This window comes from Nicotiana tabacum, chromosome 17, assembly GCF_000715075.1.
Source record: "Nicotiana tabacum cultivar K326 chromosome 17, ASM71507v2, whole genome shotgun sequence".
In the NCBI taxonomy this organism is placed as follows: Eukaryota; Viridiplantae; Streptophyta; class Magnoliopsida; order Solanales; family Solanaceae; genus Nicotiana; species Nicotiana tabacum.
In genome coordinates this window covers 98,309,197-98,326,531 of record NC_134096.1, presented here as the reverse complement: position 1 = coordinate 98,326,531, position 17,335 = coordinate 98,309,197, and the positions used below count along the sequence as shown (strand labels likewise).

The following is a 17,335-nucleotide window of genomic DNA, read 5'->3' as shown; positions in this document are numbered from 1 at the left end:
ATATTTAATTTTTTCATATTCTAACTGTTCAACTACTCTTATAAAGAGTCGTTTCATTTAGAAACAAATTATAAAAAGGTTCAGTAATGTAAAGATTTAATAATATAAAATTGTATAATGCATGATTATTTCTGTTGAATGTCTATTTTGATATATTACATATTTCTAGTATGCATTTCTCTTTTTTTTTTCCTTCAAACAAAATAAACAATTCCTGTAGCTATAATGATGAATACAAGAAGAAAGGAAAACAAAATTGTAGGTATATTGATGAATACAAATCTCAATTAAACATACAAATTTTCACGTGGAGACAAATCTATACAAATTGCAACATTTTTATGTATAGATATATATTATACTTCGATTCTCAGTAATCTTAAGAGAAAATTGAATATGTAAACAGATTACATAATAATACAACTTGATTTGTTGTTGTTAATACAACACAATCTTCAGAAGGACTCGCTTGAGTCGTTTTCAAATTTTCACATAAATAATTTCTAACTTTATTTGTTAGGGTTCTCATTTAAAGAAAACCCCTCTAAAAATTGGCGTATGCCACTATTTGCAATAAGCACACGGTATTCTTTAGTAAAAGGCGAAAGAATAGTTCGCTATGCGCTTACTGCGTAGCTGCGTGAGATTGGTTAAAATGCACAAGCTCTTTATATCTGGTTTCATCTGCTAGCTTTTTAGAAAGTTCCTCGATGTGGGAATTTCTTCTGGTTCCACAATTCACATTTGAAATGGGCGCTCTGTTGGGCCAAGTCTGAAATATGGTCAATATAGTGAAAAGTGAGCAATGATTGTACACTGTCCTGGAGCTTCTACCGGCTATTTTTCGAAACTTCATGTGGGGCTATTGTCACGTCCTTAGTCGTTAACTAAGTACACGTGCAGCACTTGACAACTCGCTCACGATCTTGCACAACTTGCTCGTGTTCTTGCGATGCCAAGTCAGCCTTACTACTCTCAAGATCGCTAAGAGAATGGTAGAAAGAAAGACAAGAGAAATTTGCCAAATAAAAATTTTTATTGTAGAGAACTTGATTATTTTGCTTGATGAGTTACAAATGAATAACCCTCTTTATATACTAGTTTCATAGGGCTAGTGAGTAAATAATAATTATACACAATACCCTTATTATTTACAAGTATGTCCCTTCTCTAGAATATTCTACATAACTAGAAACTTCTACTAACTTTCCTAGCAATTTCATAGGGTTTTAAGGTCTTCCATCAAAAATCTCTATATTTTTCTAGAACCTTCCCACATGTGCTAGTCTATTTCATATGTAAGGTTCCATATGGCATTAATATATGATAAATGACACCTACGTGGCATGATGATGTGGCGGGTCATGACATTATTCTCCAAAAACTTTGCGATTGATGGCTATTCATTGACTAACGCTCTAAAAAGAGCCACCCGACCCAAATTTCATCATTAATTATTATTCGCTCCATTTGCAAAATTAGACTCCTTTCAGTTCATTTTAATTAATTTTTGGTATTTTTTGTGATTTACAATATTTAATTTTTTAGATATCAAAAAGGAATTAACCTTTTCTTCTAAAGTTACTTTTGGAGTAAAGAGACTAAGAATATTTGTTATATTTCTAATGAACAAATTATGGTTAATATCATCTATTTTATTATTAATTAATACTAAAAGTTGAATTTTTTAATATATGTAAAAACATTCAAAAAGTCGGTTAAAGCGGACCGGAGGGAGTATTGTTGTGAGTCACTTGCGTCTCACTCAAAGGCCATTTCCCCCTTTTCATGTTGTGCCCACCACACCACATGTAGATCGATTACCTGATTCTTTGATTTGAAGCTTACTTTCCCCGTAATTAGTGTTAAATTGTCAACTGAAATCATCAATGCAATAATAGCCACAGCACAAAAAATAATCTCATGCTATTACACTAATTACTTCACCATAATTTATGTTTTTTATTTCTTTTTAACTCGTATGCAAATGAATAAGCATATTATGTTTATATATTTATAGTCCCTATTGAAAGCAATGATGGTTTCCCGTCCACGGCAATTTCTAAAAGTTTAATTTTGTTTATTTATTTAAATTTAAAATTTAAGAAAGGGGTCGAATAACGATCTAACTAGAGAGTTTGAAAGGCACTAAAAATAAGCCCAACATGACATCTTATGTAACAAATTAATTATTTCTTAAAAATATTTTAATATTTTCTATTATTGTTGTTAATACTCCCTCCGTTCACTTTTACTTGTCCAGTATTCTAAAAATAGATTTTCACTTTTACTTGTCACTTTTAGCATATCAAGATAAGATAATTTTCTTTTTCTTGCTATACCCACAACATTAATTACTCATTTCAAATCATTTTCTCAAAACCATTAAAAATATCCATCAATTAATATGGGTATCATGGTAAATTATGTACTTCATTTATTATTTCTTAAAGGGCGTGAAAAGTCAAAACGTGACAAGTAAAAGTGAAAGGAGGGAGTATAACATTTTAAATTTCATGTTGTTTGACCAAAAAATATGACTTTCGGCTAAAACAGTTGAGTTTGTATAATAATAGGTTAAACCTAGTTAAAAAATAATATCTCTAGATGTGAGTTCTGAAAATATGAGTAACATTAGACAGATCTGGAAATGTGTTGACTATAACATATATTGATTGTTCTGAAAAAATGTGAGCAATAATGGGGAGAGAACTAACAATAAATAACATTAAATGATATTTATGTAAATAAGAAAAGTGGTTCACTGTAAGGCCTCGGAAAATTTCGTTAAGTAATTTAAGGTTTTGGGGTGCCAAGGTAGGCTAATGTATTATATTTTTGGAGTTTTTGGGTTGAACGGTGTGTTGGGTAGTTGAAATTTTTCAATCTCACGTCGCCCAGCTTGTAGCGCGCTAGACCGTGCTATATCCCTCGCCTAGCCAGGTATGTAGTACGCTGGACCGTGCTATATCCCTTGCCTCGCCAGGTCTATAGCTGGCTACAAAGCGTGCCTCGCCAGATCTATAGCTGGCTACAGAGGGTGACTCGCTAGGTCTATAGCTGGCTACAGAGCGTGCCTAGCCTGGTCTGTAGCCCGGTCCAAAATTTCGGAGTATCCATTCTTTTATTTTTATAACCCGACTCAACTTGGATAAATAACCCTTGAAGCTCATTTTGGAGCAAAAATATTATATTTTTAGAGAGAAGTGAGAGTGTTCTAGAGAGAAGAAAAAACTCAAGTACTTTGTTCATCAAGATCTTGTTCAAGCCTTGAAATCCAACAAGAAATCCCTCAAGTTCTTCATCTAAGAGGTAAGGGTTACATAACCTAGTTTTCAATTTCGAATTTGGGTAGAAGATGGTTGATTAAGGGTATGATTCTTGGGTGTAAGAGTATTATTTATACATGAATGTACCAATAAGGTTTGTGGAAAGTTTGTTGAGTTCAAATAAGTAAAGATTGGGTTGTAAAGTGAAGGAAATTTTGTGGAAGAACCTTATAACCAATTTGCACACCTAGTGTTTGATGAAATATTTAAGTGAGGTGAACCCATGAATATCTTCCTATTATGGTTTACTTTTGTTATGTTTCTAAATAGATTGAAGTTGCTAGAATTTTCGGAACGTTGTAGTAATTTAAGGAAAGCTCAAAGCAAGGTATGTTGGCTAAACTACTCTCTTAGAATTGAATTCAATGATGTTCTCATAAGTTTCAAGTATGGTTGTTTAAGTTCCTTATTCTATGTTACGAGTTGTTCCCAATAAATTTGATTGTCCCGAATAAGCAAAGTATCGAGAATTAAGTATTCAAAACGTGTTCTGAATGTTCCTAACACATTATATTATCCTTTGGGAATGTGTTCAAGAATGATATGTATATTAAAATGCTATGACTTTGAGTTGTGTTTTAAATGAAGGTTATGATTCCAAATTGTGTGAGAAAACTCAATATGCTTAAAACTCTTAATTGCTCATATGTATACCTAAACCCTTGATTGAAAATGTCTTACTGTTGATAACCTATAAAGATGTGAAAGAAGTATGAAATGCAATGGTTGATATAAGTAAAAGTTATACTTGTGGCCAATGATGCCAATGAAATTAAAAGATGTAAAAGAAGTATGAAATGCGGTGATTGATATAAGTGAAAGTTATAATTGTGGCCAATGGAGCCAATGAAATGAAATGATATGAGAAAGGTTATGAAATGAGCCTTGATTCAACTATTTCGAATTGACTTCGAAAATAGAATTTCCTAAAAGCATATAAACTCAAGTCATGCTCATATGTGGTTGTTTTAACAGACGTTATGAATTGTGAGTATTTTCAATGTGTTTTGCGTTCTTACATATTCGTGAGTGGAAATTTGTGTATTACCCTTTTTGGGAGAAAATGTGTCAAGAATAAATAGTGTGTTATTTGCTGATGATTTTAACTTGCGCATCAATTATCAATCATTTTACTCCATTTCTCAGAAAGAAATCTATTGTGCTTAAATTATTTATTTCTAATGAACTTAAAGTTGTGATTTCCGAAATATTATATGTATGTTGATATTTATGATGATGATACATGAGAGGAAAGAAATGAAAGTGTGGAATAACAAATATGGCCATTGTATCTTGAATAAAGAATCTTGTAAATGGCCAAAAGAGCCAAAGAAATATTGTTGTTGTTATTGGTTGAAAATACTAATGGAGATTTATACAATGTGAAAGATGATGAGGTAAATACATTTGCACCTATATTATTTTTGTGAATTATTCCCCTTATTTGGGATGAGATTGATGTGATAAAATTATTCCTCTTAATTGGGATAAGATTGATTGATATAAAAGGGTTGATATCTCTAATAAGACAGCCTAGCTGATCGGGTCGTGATTGAACACCATGCCGCACACATGGTGGTGATTGTGCTGGAAATTGAAATTGAGATTATGGTTGATTCTCTAATGAGATAACATAGCCGATTGGGTCATGATCGGACTCCATGCTAAAATTATGATGGTATTGGTATTGATAGTAATTGTGGTTGATTCTCTAATGAGATAGCCTAGTCGATCGGGTCGTAATCGGACTTCGTGCTAAAATTACGGTGGTATTGGTATTGATAGTAATTGTGGTTGATTCTCTAATGAGATAGCCTAACCGATCGGGTAGTGATCGGACTCTGTGCTAAAAGTACGGTGGCATTGATATTGTGAACATTGATATTATGAACATTGGTATTGTAAATATTGGTATTGTGAACATTGGTACTGTGAACAATGATATTGTAAACAATGGTATATCGGTGCTAAAGATCTCCCAACAAAAAAATAATATGATCATCATAATTTGACTATCATTTCACAGTGTTATCTTCATATTTTGGAAATTATTATGTTGTAACTTGGCATTTGAATATCATTGATTATGACTTGTTGTTTCTATGGATTTTCTTTTCTTACATTGGTATTCTATTTTGAAAGAGGACAATTAGCCTTACATACTAGTACTATTCCATATGTAATAAGGTCCCTTTTGCCAGGGGCGATGCATCTTCAATGGATGCAGGTGATTCATCAGCGGTGCAGCCTTGGTACTCGTTAGCAGTTACTCCCTATTCAGCAGGTTTTGGTGAGCCCTACTCTATTTCGAGCTCGATGTCACTTGATGTTATACTTTGTGTCTTGAGGTATAGCCAGGGCCTTGTTGCCGGCACTTCCATACTATTCTTCTATCATATTTAGAGGCTCCGTAGACAGGTTGCGTGTGGTGTATGATGTTGGGAACTGAACTAAAATTGTTGCTATTTGGCAAACATGTTTTTCATTATATCTATAAACTTGTAATACTTTGGAAATTATGAACGAAGTTGCTAATGGAACGAATGGAAGTTGTTAATGAAATCTTTTCAGTGTTTGATTAATGGAGTACATATCCTATTATTTCATGAATGAGTTTGAGTAGAATGAAATCTAACATGCTTGCTCAGCCGGGTTTACTCGGTTGAGCGCCGGTCGCGCTCCTCGATTTTGTGGCGTGACAAACTTGGTATCAGAGCCTAAGGTTTTAAAGTGTCCTAGGATGTCTCGGAGCCGTGTCCAGTAGAGTCCTATTATCGGTGTGTTGTCGACTATATCTATAATGAGGAGGCTACTTGGACATTTAGGAATTTCATACTTCTTTGATACTCCATATCGTGCGATAGAGCTCAAGATAGGAAGTTAATTTCCTTGTCACATCTTATTTTCCATATGAGTAACCCACAGGTTCGAGGCATGTGATGACCCAAAATATCATCTTTAAATTTAATAATTAATTCTGTGTTCTAAGATCTCAAAAAGCACTATTTATCATTACTCGACTTGCATGCGCAGTCCGTAAAATTTTCCGGAAAGTTTTTATACGAAAAATGAATTAAAATGTGAATTAGAGCTTTCAAACTCAACTGAGTTGACCTTGGTCAACATTTTTAGCAAACGGACTCGGATCAGTATTTTGACAGTTTCGGTAGGTCTGTATCGTGATTTGGGACTTGTGCGTATGCCCGGAATCAAATTCTGAGGTCCCTAGCCCGAGATATGAAATTTTGAAAAAAAATAAAATTAAAAGTTTAAATTCAAATAGTGATCAGATTTCGAATTATGTGCAAATGACCCCGGGATAGAATTTTGATGATTCCAACAGCTCCGTATGGTAATTTTGGACTTAGAAGCGTGATCGGAATTTTATTTGGAAGTCCATAGTAAAATTAGGGTTGAAATGGCTAAAATAGGAATTTAAGATTGGAAGTTTGACTGGGGAGTTGACTTTTTGATATCGGGGTCAGAATCCAGTTCTGAAAATTTTAACAGCTCCGTTATGTCGTTTATGACTTGCATGAAAAATTTGAGGTCAATCGGACTTGATTTGATATGTTCTGGCGTCGTTTGTAGAAATTGAAAGTTTTAAAGTTTATTAGGCTTGAATCTATGTGTAATTCATATTTTTAGTGTTGTTGGATGTGATTTGAAGACTCGACTAAGTTCGTATGATGTATTAGGACTTGTTGGTATATTTGATTGAGGTCCCGAGGGGCTCAGGCGTGTTCCGTTTGGTTAACGGATTATTTTTGACCTTGGTGAGATGGCTAATATCTGCTGCTGCAATTTTTCTGGTTTCCTCTTTCGCGTTTGTGAGAGGAGCCTCGCATTCGCGAAGAGTGTTCTGGGTTGGTGAGATTTTTGTTCTACGCGTACGCGGAGGAGAGGACGTGAACGCGAAGGGTAGGGCAGTGTGTGCATCGCGAACGCGTGAGTGGCGTCGCGTTCGCGAAGGAGAGTGAGGCAGCTGGGAACCCCAGTCTTTTGTTCTACGCGTTCGCAAGGTAAGGGATGCGTTCGCGAAGATCTGAGTTTGCAAAGCTTCGCGTTCACGAAGCGTTGGTCGCGTTCGCGAAGAGGAAAGTTGGGCAGCACACTTTTGTGCTTCCCGAACGTGAGACAAGGGTCTCGTTCGCGAAGAAGAAACCACTGGACATAATGTTTAAGTTCAGAAAATGGGTCCATTTTTAACGAATTGGAGCTCAGATTGAGGCGATTTTTGAGAGATTTTCAGAGAAAACGTTGGGGTAAGTGTTCTTAACTCAATCTTTATTAGATTACCCGAATCTATCACTGTTTTTAATATTTAATTGATGATTTAAGTTGAAAAAATTTAAAAACCCTCTTGGATAGATTTGAGGGCCGAACTGTTATTGGAATTTAGTTATTTTGGTATGGTTAGACTCGTGGTTGAATGGGCGTTCATATTTCGTAACTTTCGCCGGATTCCGATACGTGGGCCCCCGGGCCATTTTTGAGTTAATTTCAGATTTTTATTGAAAAATATAGTATTTTCTTATAGAATTAATTCTATAATTTTTGTTGACTATATCGAATTAATTATGACTAGATACGAGTCGACCGGAATCGGAAAATCGAGGAAAAAGCATACTACTTGGTTAAATTGGAGCAAGTCGAGGTAAGTGACTTGCCTAACCTTGTGTGGTGGTATTAATTGTAATGTGATGAAAGTCATGTACACGAGGTGACGAGTGTGTATATGGACTAAATGTGAAGGATTATATTTTTAAATTGTGAAGATCACTGTTGCATATTAATTAATTTATTAAATCTTGTTATATTTTCCATCATTGATTTGATTTGTATACTTTAAATTTGCTTGACCTTTTCCTGCTAATTGTTTTACCTGTTTAGTTGAAACTTGATTTCTTTTATTATGTGCATTATTTAAAATTGATTTTCTTAAATTTAAATATTATTAATATGAAATATTTGACATTTTAAATTTGGTATTGAAGCAACGTATTAAAGATTTTGAAATAATATTTTGCTGAATTATTTATTCCTGAATATTTATGTAAGATTTTTGTACTCATTGTGATGGAGCCATGAGATCTTTATTGTGGAAAAATATTATTTATGAATTATTTTGGCATGAACCGTGATCTCTTTATTTTGGAAAATATTGTTGTTGAATTATGTTGGCACGTTAAATTATTTGAGCACTTGAGGTGCAAATTATGATATATTATGATATTGATACGCATGCAGTGGTATAAGGTTTGGGTATTGAAACACATGCGGTGAGATAAGGGTGGCTTGATACGCGTGGCTAGTAGGGGGAACTACTAGAAGTCATGTGGTGTGATAAGGATGGCTAAAACGCGGGATGCTATTTCGGAAAAAATATTTTCTTTAAAATAAATTGTGAAGGCTCCCGCGGTGAGATAAGAAAATGAGATATTGTGAATTTAATTATGATTTGGGACTACGAGGCGGTACCTCGGTAGTGCCCTTGTTGATATTGATTTATGGCCGTAGTTGCCTTTGATTTTTATTGTGATTTTTCTTAAAGTTGAAAAGAAACTCTGTTTTGTTTCCACAAGGTATTTATTTGCCATTATTTGATGTAATTAAATGTGACATACTACTTGATTCATTTTCATTATCATTTTATCTTATTAAATTGTTTAAACATTTTTCCATGTCATTATCTATTCTCCAGTAGGGCCTGACCTGACCTCGTCACTACTCTACCGAGGTTAGGCTTGACACTTACTGGGTACCGCTGTGGTGTACTCATACTACGCTTCTGCACATCTTTTTGTACTTACCAGTCTAGGTGTCAGTGAGTTACCTGCGCACGGAGACTTCGAGGTATATCTTCCAGCTTCCGCAGACTCCGAAGTCCCCTTCTATCATTTTTATGTTGCTTCCTTATTGTTTTTTAGACCTTGATACATAGAGACATTGAGAATAAATTTTTAGAAGCTTGTGACTTATTTCTACCGGATTTTGGGAGTTGTAATTATTTGAATTGTGGTTTATTTATTTCAGATATTTATGATTATTCTGCATTGATAGGCTTACCTAGTCTTAGAGACTAGGTGTCCTAGTCTTAGAGATTAGGTGTCATCACGACCTCCTACAGAGGGAATTTGGGGTCATGACAAGGCAGCGAGGAGGTATTGAAAGAACCAGTTTCTAAGAGAAGTGTACTTGTCCCTATTAATGTTATCGTGCCACCAGATCATGTGGTAAGAGCACCTAAGAAACGAAAGAGGGTTGTTTATACCAATAAGTCGAATGTTTGATTTGTAAGAAACGCCACTTGGGAACATGTTGAATGACTCTTGAAATACGTTATGGTTATGGAGTTTAGGGGAATCAAGTAAGATACTACCTTATCAATCTAAAGTTACCAAGTAAGTCACTCCTTGTTATATCGTTATGAACTCCACATAATTTTTACTTGTTGTTTATGTGCACCCATATTGAAGAGCTCTCATAAATATAGTCTTAACAAGATGTTGAATCACAAAACAATACATGTACCTACTCTTTGAACGAGACGCGTTATTCGTGAATCCACTATATCACAAATTCTCTTATTTACAACCTCTTGTGGAATTGAGCTATATAATTATGTCCTTGAATTGAGTTATAACTCTAGGAGTAATACTTCCCACTTGATTTCCTAAATTCTCAACAAGAGGCTATACCTGATGAATTTCTTAAAGAACCTTTTGATTCAAATGGATAACATCTGCTCACTTGTGCTTATGCATGCACAGTCATAAAGTTTACCTATGTGGTATCAAATCCAATGTATAGTGGCCTAGTGTTGAGGTCCTTCTTGAGCTACTATTTTTCTCTCCGGTGTATGTGGCTCATATGGTTTGAACAATCACTTTGTTCCTTTGTGTATATTATCATGAATTTTTTTCACCATCTAGTAACATGAGAACATATTGAATTGAAAGACAAATTCGTCGTATCTCTAGTCCTCTCATATAGGATCAACTATTGGCAAGGGTTAAGCTGTCAGAATGATAATAGTCTCATAAGTGTTCAACTTCTTTTTCAACCTTATGGGTTTGTGACATAGATTCCTTCTGTCAAATACAGTTAAGATCGTAATGCAACTTCGTGTATCTTGTAACCCATATCACATTCAGGGTGCTAGAATATTCTCATTTCGAGTTAAACTGATTTTCCCTACATTCCAAGAGGCAACTGGTGTCACATAAATGTTATCTCTCTTTGAGGCCTACTATTGCCAAATAAGGCACGAATGGAATGAAATCATTGTTGATGTCCTTTTCATGACTCACTTCTGTTACATCTCAGAATCATGAATATTGTCCCTACACTATCAATGCCTATTAGGCAACTCTGTGCCTCATGTGTCAAATAAACGAAGTTATTACAATGATTAACCATGTCAGTACTATTGGTAGAAACCTTCATGTCTCTTAGGATATAACCTCCTGAAATACCGTGCTCAGCACATTGATATATTCTTGAATAGTTCTATCCAATCTCGAACCTCGTTATTCATATTTATAGTAACCTAAAAGGGTTGAATGTTCAAACATGTCAAAGAATAAACACCATCTCGTGATCAGATATATTGGATAGGAAATTTTATGGTCATATTCATACTAGCACATCTTAGAGTAATTGTTGGAGATCGTCAAAAGTTTAGTTTGGGTATTTGGCGTAGAGATTTAGAGTTGAAGAAAGTGAACGGGTTATTCTCAATATCTTCTCCATGAGGATGCTATGTGAATTGTTAATAAAGGTAAAGTGTGTGTAGTCACATTAGGCCTTATGAAATCTTGAACAAAATAGGCCAAACTATGAGTATGGTATTTTCCATATTATTGTCCTCCATGTATCCAGTGTTTCATGTGTCTATGTCCAAGAAGGTAGTTGGAAATCCTTTGTCTATCATTCCGGCAGAAGCTAGAGAAGGTGAAGTTAATGAATAATCGGCTTATGAGTGGTACCTAATTATCATCCTTGATTAGACAAGTTCGGAAGTTGGGATTGCCTCCGTTACAATGTTGTGGCTAAGTCTGTGAGTCGAGGAGGTCACCTCGAAGGCCGAGAGTATTGTGGAAAGAAAATATCCTCACTTGTTTGTATAGCCAAATGGTTGTGGTTCAAAAGGTATTTTCTATGTGTTATGATTTAAATGTGTAAGGTTCATGTCAAAATACCGCTTTTGTTAATGTAATGCCCTCAATGTTGAGATTAGTGTTGTTGATATATATATATATATATATATATATATATATATATATATATATATATATTGCGACGTTTCGATTGAGTTATGAAAATGTTGTTAGGGTGTTTTTGGTGTTACTCTAGCAGGTAGTTAGGTCCAAATACAGGGAAGACTCTGCCGAAATTTCTGAAAAATATTTTGGAGTTAGTAAAATTTGGGAGATTGAGGTGTGTGAGAAAAGAGATAAATTAAGTTAAGTGTTTGGGGCAGACACTACTTCTCATTCGAGGATGAACGATGCTAAGCGGGAGAGAATGTAAGGCCCCAAAAAATTTCGTTAAGTAATTTAAAGTTTCGGGGTGCCAAGGTAGGCTAATGTATTATATTTTTGGAGTTTTTGGGTTGAACGGTGTGTTCGGTAGTTGAAAATTTTCAATCTTGCATCGCCCAGCTTGTAGCGCACTAGACCGTGCTATATCCCTCGACTAGCCAGGTCTGTAGCGTGCTGGACCGTGCTATATCCCTTGCCTCGCCAGGTCTATAGCTGGCTACAGAGCGTGCCTCGCCAGGTCTATAGCAGGCTACAGAGCGTGCCTCGCCAGGTCTATAGCTGGCTACAGAGCGTGACTCGCCAGGTCTATAGCTGGCTACAGAGCGTGCCTAGCCTGGTCTGTAGCCCGGTCCAAAATTTTGGAGTATCCATTCTTTTATCTTTATAACCCGACCCAACTTGGATAAATAACCCTTGAAGCTCATTTTGGAGCAAAAATCTTATATTTTTAGAGAGAAGTGAGAGTATTCTAAAAAGAGGAAAAAAATTCAAGTGATTTTTTCATCAAGATCTTGTTCAAGCCTTGAAATCCAACAAGAAATCTCTCAAGTTCTTCATCTAAGAGGTAAGGGTTGCATACCCTAGTTTTCAATTTCAAATTTGGGTAGAAGATGGTTGATTAAGGGTATGATTCTAGGGTGTAAGAGTATTATTTATACATGAATATACCAATAAGGTTTGTGGGAAGTTTGTTGAGTTCAAATAAGTAAAGATTGGGTTGTGAAGTGAAGGAAATTTTGTGGAAGAACCTTATAACCAATTTGCACACCTAGTGTTTGATGAAATGCTTAAGTGAGGTGAACCCATGAATATCTTCCTAATTATGGTTTACTTTTGTTATGTTTCTAAATAGATTGAAGTTGCTAGAATTTTCGGAACGTTGTAGTAATTTAAGAAAAGCTCAAAGCAAGGTATGTTGGCTAAACTTTCTCTCTTAGAATTGAATTCAATGATGTTCTCATAAGTTTCAAGTATGGTTGTCTCAAGTTCCTTATTCTATGTTCCGAGTTGTTCCCAATAAATTCGATTGTCCCGAATAAGCAAAGTATCGAGAATTAAGTATTCAAAACGTGTTCCGAATGTTCCTAACACATTATGTTTACTTTGGGAATGTGTTCAAGAATGATATGTGTATTAAAATACTATGTCTTTGAGTTGTATTTCAAATGAAGGTTATGATTCCAAATTATGTGAGAAAACTCAATATGCTTAAGATTCTTAATTGCTCATATGTATACCTAAACCCTTGATTGGAAATGTCTTACTGTTGATAACCTATAAAGATGTGAAAGAAGTATGAAATGCGATGGTTGATATAAGTGAAAGTTATAATTGTGGCTAATGGTGCCAATGGAGTTAAAAGATGTGAAAGAAGTATGAAATGCGATGATAGATATAAGTGAAAGTTATACTTGTGGCCAATGGAGCCAATGAAATGAAATGATGTGATAAAGGTTATAAAATGAGCCTTGATTCAACTATTCCGAATTGACTTCGAAAATAGAATTGCCTAAATGTGAGTATTTTCAATGTGTTTTGCGTTCTTACATATTCGTGAGTGGAAATTTATGTATTCCCCTTTTTGGGGAAAAGGTGTCAAGAATAAATGGTGTGTTATTTGCTGATGATTTTAACTTGCGCATCAATTGCCAATTATTTTACTCTATTTCTCAGAAAGAAATCTATTGTGCTTAAATTGTTCATTTCTAATGAACTTAAAGTTGTGATTCCCGGAATATTATATGTATGTTGATATTTATCATGATGATACATGAGATGGATGAAATGAAAGTGTGGAATAACAAATATGGCCACCGTGCCTTGAACAAAGAATCTTGTAAATGGCCAAAAGAGCCAAGGAAATATTGTTGTTGTTATTGGTTGAAAATACTAATGGAGATTTATATAATGTGAAAGATTATGAGGTAAATACATTTGCACCTATGTTATTTTTGTGAATTATTCCTCTTATTTGGGATGAGATTGATGCGATAAAATTATTCCTATTAATTGGGATAAGATTGATTGATATAAAAGGGTTGATATCTCGAATAAGACAGCCTAGCTGATCGGGTCGTGATCGGACACCATGTCGCACACATGGTGGTAATTGTGCTGGAAATTAAAATTGAGATTATGGTTGATTCTCTAATGAGATATCCTAGCCGATCGGGTCATGATCGGACTCCGTGCTAAAATTACGGTGATATTGGTATTAATAATAATTGTGGTTGATTCTCTAATGAGATAGCCTAACCGATCGGGTCGTGATCGGACTCTGTGCTAAAATTACGGTGGTATTGGTATTGATTATAATTGTGGTTGATTCTATAATGAGATAGCCTAACCGATCGGGTCGTGATCGAATTCCGTGCTAAAATTACGGTGGTATTGATATTGATAGTAATTGTGGTTGATTCCGTGATCGGACTCCGTGCTAAAAGTACGGTGGCACTGGTATTGTGAATATTGGTATTGTGAATATTGGTATTGTGAACGGTGATATTGTGAACAGTGGTATATCGGTGCTAAAGTTCTCCCAACAAAAAAATAATATTATCATCATAATTTGATTATCATTTCATGGTGTTATCTTCATATTTTGGAAATTATTATGTTGTAACTTGACATTTGAATATCATTGATTATGACTTTTTGTTTCTATGTATTTCCCTTTCTTACATTGGTATTCTATTTTGAAAGAGGACAGTTAGCCTTACATACTAGTACTATTTCATATGTACTAACGTCCTTTTTGCCGGGGGTGCTGCATCTTCAATGGATGCAGGTGATTCATCAGCGGTGCAACTTTGGTCCTCATTAGAAGTTACTCCTTATTCAGCAGGTTTAGGTGAGCCCTACTCTATTTCGGGCTCGATGTCACTTGATGTTACACTTTGTGTCTTGAGGTATAGCCAGGGCCTTATTGCCGGCACTTCCATACTATTCTTCTGTCATATTTAGAGGCTCCGTAGACAAGTTGCGGGTGGTGTATGGTGTTGGGAATTGAACTAAAATTGTTGCTATTTAGTAAACATATTTTTTATTATATCTATAAACTTGTAATACTTTGGAAATTATGAACGAAGTTGCTAATGGAACGAATAGAAGTTGTTAATGAAATTTTCTCAGTGTTTGATTAATGGAGTACATCTCTTATTATTTCATGAATAAGTTTGGGTAGAATGAAATCTAACAGGCTTGCTCAGTCGGATTTACTCGGTTGAGCGCCGGCTGCGCTCTCCGAGTTTGGGGCGTGACATTCACCCAATAAAGGATGAACTAGATGATTGTCCCTCCTGACAACAATGAATGACAGATAAATCCTAAATCCTCGAATGTTCGAATTATTCTCGGATTTGATGAAAAAGTGTGGAATAATATGAACAAGAATCATGATTAAAAGGCATTGTCTGTATCTTTATAAAAGAGAGAGATTCTTTCTCAAAAGTCTGTTCTTATCAAATAAATGTCACATGCCCTACATCACTGTCTTTTTTTCTATATGTATGAGACATACCCCTAACACACCATAATAGTACAAGTGCAGAGAATATACACCAAAATATTTTCTTTAATATCTCATTTTGAAAACTAGCCGTTACAACTCTGCAAACGGTGTTCGATCTCGCCCGTTGTTGACATCTCGATCACAAACCTCGATGTTTCCTGGTCGACTTCGACTGACCCATTCCTTAGTACTATATTGTCCTAAATATTTTAGGGCAGATTTTGACTTATACACTATGTGTCGTCCAATTATAACACAAAACTGTTTGATGTAGTGGCAGTATTTGGTTAAGAAAGACAAATGCCAACAGAAACAAAACAAAAACAGTATCCCACCAATCCTACATTAAACATTCATATATATGGAACTAAAATACTCCTGAATAAGATCACGCAATAAAAGTTTAAAGATTTAATTGGTCTTGTGAAATTAATGCTTACTTCTTACTCCATTGATTCGTTGAAACTTGATTCTAAAGGAGATAATTGTAACATGTTCATTTTCCTTTAAAAATTAAGGAGAAAATTTCACTGAGGTTGGTTTGGTTTATTGTATTGGTAAAAAAAAAAATTCAGTATAAAATTGTACATAATTAATACCTTCTTTGGTTGGCCATATAAAAAAAAAAATCTTTGTACAATTTAATACATTGTTTGGTTGTCTTACTAAACTTCTGTAAGTTAGGCAGAAAATTTGTTATTTTATGCGGGATATAATGTAAAATATAATCACACATATACTATTAATATATGGATAAAAATAATTAAAGGAAAAGAAAATCGAGCATTTTATGTATTACTCCTACTATTATATATCGTATAGCAATATATAGTATATTATTATTATTACTTACCGTATAAACAATCCGTACCTCATAAATTTTTAACAGATATTGGCCGTACCAAACTATTCACGAATATTTTGGAGTCTAATTACCATTACGAGATAAAAGTTGTGGAGTACAACAAGTCACATTAAATTTTTTTTCGCCGCACAACTAAAAATGAAATAAGCAAGAAATGTTTATTTGTTATTGGAGTTTGTAATACGCAATTTCAATTGTAATCTCTAGGCCAAGTCAAGTTCGTAATTTTCAATTTGAATAAGAAAAAAAGCAAGCAAAAGTGTCAGTTTATGGAATGAAAGTAGGCAACTCAAGGGTTGAATTCTGAAACCATGGTCCATACAAATTGGTTCTCACAGTCACAGGATTGAGGATTGGTACTGCACCTTTCCTGGAAGGGCAACACCACCGGCCGCCGTTCTGATTTGACAGTGGTGCGTGAACCGTCAAAACGCGTGGGAAAATATATCTATCTCTGCTATTCCACCTTCCTCACTTCTATTCCATTCTTTTATTCTCTCCAATTGGCATTTTTCCTACCAATTATTTTAGGGATTCAAACTACTACGTATAATTTATGTATTTTTCATACCGTTATAAATATGTAAATATTAATCTATTTTAACTACAACATACCCAGTAAAATTTTACAAATATAATTTGGGAAGAATAAAGTATATGAAGACCTTACCGATAAACTCTCGGTTCGAGAAAAAATAGTAATTTTATAATATTATTCTATTTGTTTCATTTAATATGGCACCATCTACTTATTATCAGGTAAGAAATAGAATGACACATTTATTATTTATTTATTTAGAAATAAATTAATTTAACCTTTTATTTTATCTACAATAACATAGTTTATAACTATGAAAAATATCATGATTTGTTTATGATCATAATTAAAAATAATTTTTTTTCTTGGATTCGTGTCCAAATCAAATAGTATTACATAAATTGAAATATGAGTGTATTTAAAATTTTATAAATTTTATATTTATTTAAATAGAAAATTAGATGTTGTTTATAGTTAATCAAGTCAATTTTTTTGCGGAGAAGGTGAAGGGCCTTTTGGACAATTGATCAACCTCCGCAACTGACG

General features: G+C 34.4%; 1 non-coding gene across 1 annotated transcript; it reads right to left on the bottom strand.

Annotated features, from left to right (window-relative positions):
* Window positions 1–520: 520 nt before the first annotated feature.
* Window positions 521–638, bottom strand: LOC142172307 (U5 spliceosomal RNA). The gene has a single exon (XR_012701675.1). It is a non-coding gene; the product is annotated as a U5 spliceosomal RNA (small nuclear RNA).
* Window positions 639–17,335: the final 16,697 nt, after the last annotated feature.